General features: G+C 51.2%; 1 long non-coding RNA gene across 1 annotated transcript; it reads right to left on the bottom strand.

Annotated features, from left to right (window-relative positions):
* Positions 1-275: 275 nt before the first annotated feature.
* LOC310707501 lies at positions 276-2,762 on the bottom strand. The gene is made up of 2 exons (XR_014526518.1): positions 1,815-2,762; positions 276-1,275 (listed from the first exon to the last, which is right to left on the bottom strand). It is a non-coding gene; the product is annotated as an uncharacterized lncRNA (long non-coding RNA).
* Positions 2,763-4,000: the final 1,238 nt, after the last annotated feature.

Below are 4,000 nucleotides of genomic sequence, written 5' to 3'. Positions count from 1 at the left end.
TTCTGGTGTCTGCACACCATTCAGGCTGGCTAACAATTAAAACCAACCTCCAAACACACACACACACACACACACACTAATAAAGAGAGAGAGACATGAAGCAGATTATAACAAAAGCCTTGGTCAAAAACTTACCTGTCAACCACCTGCCTAAACTGCAAGATTCTTGCCCTGCAGTAAAACATCATTATGGATGGAGCCAACCAAGCCTCTTGGGATGAAGAGTTCCAAAATTTAGGTGTGGCCACAGAAATTCCCCCCTTTTTTTGGAGGGGGGGTTTGAGGTATGGGATTGAGGCATGTTTTTTTGGCTCCTGGATCCCTGCAGAACAGACTGGCCTCCAATACAGAGGTTGACCATCTTTACTTCCAGTAACAACGCCAAAGAAATTTGTGTTACCAACACTGCTTTTGTAATTAAGCTTTAATGTAACCCTCAAGAGTTCACACTTTTTGCAGTTCATTTCACATATGGACTCTGATTCATGAACACTTCCGCATATCCTATAATTGCAAGGTTCACTCAGAAGTCTTATAGGTGAGACACTTTGTCAAAACCTTTTGACAATCCACGAATACACTTAGCAGACCTCAAGATGCATTGTCTAAAGTGTTTTGCAATCCATCTAGTTTTTATGATGTTTTCACTGCTGCTGTTTGTTTGCTTTATTGCTGGCTTGTCTTTGCTGGTTCGATGATATTGACTTATTAATTGCTTATGGCTTCCTTGAACTATGAGAAAAGGGCAGCGTACAAATATTTTAAATAAATAATCCATCACCCTCAGCGTCTTGGTCAGGTGCGCTATAATTTACTTTGATCACTAAATTAATTTTGAGGCCTGGTATTTATGTAGAGGTAATTCTGTAGAGAAGACTGCTGCTCCTTTTACTTTTTTTGTTTTTGTCTGCACAGGGTTTCTATCCAGGGAAAACTGTAGCCGCTCCAACTTACCTTTATTTGGCTTGGAGAAATTAGCATATGCCTTTACAATGTGACCTTCTCCTACATGGCACACTACATTCCTTTGAAATCTTTGACCGGCAATCATTTATGTACAATCACTCATTGCCATGTTCCACCTGTCCCACTGATCACAAACCCATCTCCCTGTATTCCTAATGCTCAAATCACTGACTACCACAAACTACTAGACCCTTACCAAATATCTCTGGTGAGAGGGTATCAGTTGGTTAGCCAAGGAATGGGCCTCTTCTAAAGGATCATTTCCCTCTTCATCAAAATGACACTCTCCTTCCCCCTACACCCTAATTTCTGTGACGGCAGAATAACAGTCACCCTGGAAGTGGGAAAACACCACCACATCTAAGATACAGAGAAGTCTCCATAACATAAGAACTCAGTGAATGAAATGAAACAATGAAGTTCTACATCTATGGTCAAAGGTTGTGAATACCATAGAATCACAGAGTTGGAAGAGACCACAAGGGCCATCGAGTCCAACCCCCTGCCAAGCAGGAAACACCATCAGAGCACTCCTGACATATGGTTGTCAAGCCTCTGCTTAAAGACCTCCAAAGAAGGAGACTCCATCACACTCCTTGGCAGCAAATTCCACTGTCGAACAGCTCTTACTGTCAGGAAGTTCTTCCTAATGTTTAGGTGGAATCTTCTTTCTTGTAGTTTGGATCCATTGCTCCGTGTCTAGTTGCTCATGCCTAGCTTGAGGGCTTCCCATAGGTGCCTGCTTGCCCACTGTGAGAACAGGATGTTGGACCAGATGGGCTATTAGCCTGATTCAGCAGGTTCTTCATATGTTGAATGGGAAGATTCAGAACAACAACAACAACAACAACAACAAAGCACCACTTGGCTACTCCCAAATTCACTCAATGAACAATGAATTTTCTACCATGTTCTACTTCCACGGCTGGAGGCTGTATGCCTCTGAATACCAGCTGCTGGAAATCACAGGTGAGCAAAGTGCTGCTGCACTCAAGTTCTTCCTGTGTACTTCTGAGTGGCATCTTTGTTAGCCACTGTCAGAACTGGATGCTGGACTATATCGGCCTTGGCTGCAACTAGCAGGGCTTTTCTTATGCCCTCGCGGCCTGGTTTACATACCTTTCTGCCTCTCTCAGCATTTGCAGGCTGGCTACCTTGGCTCCAATGCGACCAAACTGATTCCGATAGACAGGAGCTCCTTGTATTCAGAACACACCTATGATTTCTACCCTGTATGCAGAGTGTTATTCGTGTGATAGTACGGGTGAAACACTTATCTCATGACCTTTCAGCTGAATGTCTTGGCCAGTATTGTCTGCAAGGCTTGGTTTTGTTTCCGTTGTTGTATTTTTTAAAAAGGCTTACATTTTTACTAGAAGATCTGCACCCTGCTTACGTGCATAGGAGGCAAGTGAGCTGGGTTGCCCTAGCTCAGGTCTTAGATGTGCCCAGATATTCAGCCTGACCAAGTACTTTCTGTGAGGCTTTGTGAGCTGAGGCTCCTGCTCATTGAACTGTCTCCCTCACAAGCTAGACCTAAATTTATGCTGCAGGCACTGACAGAGGAAGAGGCGTGCGGGGGGAGCGCACCGCCCCCGGCAGCACGATGCCGGCGGGGTGCCATTGCGGCTGCCCCCCCTGCACTGGGTGCCACATCCCTGCCTGCTCTCTAGCCCCCGGTGCCGGAGCATGAAGCTCCGCCACTGGCTGCAGGCAGCAAGATTTCAAGGTCCTAGTTACATGGGGGACTGCACCCCCCATGAACTAAAGGGGTAGTAGGTCACTTGAGCCCTTCAGGTAATACCGCATTTTTCGCACTATTGGACGCACTGGTCCATAGGACGCACCTAGATTTGGGGGGGGGGGGAAATAAAGGCAAAAAAATTTATCCCCCCCCCGCCAGGCGCGGGGCAGGGGCGGGGGAAGCCCGATCTTCCCCCTCCCCCAGAACGGGACCCAGAGCCATGCCGAAGCTGCGCGCAGCTTTGGCATCGCTCTGGGAGCTTGCGGGGCTGGGGCAGGAGTAAGCCCTCCGCCAGCCTCCAAACCATGTCGGGAGACAGCGGGATGGCGCGCTGCGCCTCTCCTGCTGTCCCCCGAGCTTGTGGGGCTGGCGACGGGGAGGAGCAGGCTTCCCCCCCCCAGCCTTCTAACCAAGTCGGGGGACAGCGGGAAGGGCGCGCTGCGCCTCTCCCGCTGTCTCCCGAGCTTGTGGGGCTGGCGACCGGGAGGAGCAGGCTTCCCCCCCGCCAGCCTTCTAACCAAGTCAGGGGACAGCGGGAAGGGCGCGCTGCGCCTCTCCCGCTGTCCCCCGAGCTTGTGGGGCTGGCGACGGGGAGGAGCAGGCTTCCCCCCTCGCCAGCCTTCTAACCAAGTCGGGGGACAGCGGGAAGGGCGCGCTGCGCCTCTCCCGCTGTCCCCCGAGCTTGTGGGGCTGGCGACGGGGAGGAGCAGGCTTCCCCCCCGCCAGCCTTCTAACCAAGTCGGGGGACAGCGGGAAGGGCGCGCTGCGCCTCTCCCGCTGTCCCCCGAGCTTGTGGGGCTGGCGACGGGGAGGAGCAGGCTTCCCCCCCCCAGCCTTCTAACCAAGTCGGGGGACAGCGGGAAGGGCGCGCTGCGCCTCTCCCGCTGTCCCCCGAGCTTGTGGGGCTGGCGGTGGGGCTCTCCTGAAGCCTGGAGAGTGAGAGGGGTCGGTGCGCACCGACCCCTCTCGCTCTCCAGGCTTCAGCGAAAGCCTGCATTCGCACCATAGGACGCACACACATTTCCCCTTCATTTTTGGAGGGGAAAAAGTGCGTCCTATAGTGCGAAAAATACGGTACATCTGAGGCACCCTAAGCTTGGCTAAATCAACAGCTCCGGCAGTTGCTATGAGGACCTGTCTTCAGTGAGAAGCTTTCTATCACCTTTAAGATCAGCCAAGGATGCCTTATTGAAGGTACCATCAGAGCATCAATGTGCCATGACTGAACAGCAAGGGAACATGAAGAAGTGGGTGTCTCACAGTTGCAGAACGTGCTGCTCTTGAAGCTAG

This window comes from Podarcis liolepis (genome assembly GCF_965112155.1).
Source record: "Podarcis liolepis genome assembly, chromosome: 5".
Classification (NCBI taxonomy): Eukaryota; Metazoa; Chordata; class Lepidosauria; order Squamata; family Lacertidae; genus Podarcis; species Podarcis liolepis.
Note: the sequence above shows the minus strand (reverse complement) of the source record. Positions and strands in the feature narration are given on the sequence as shown.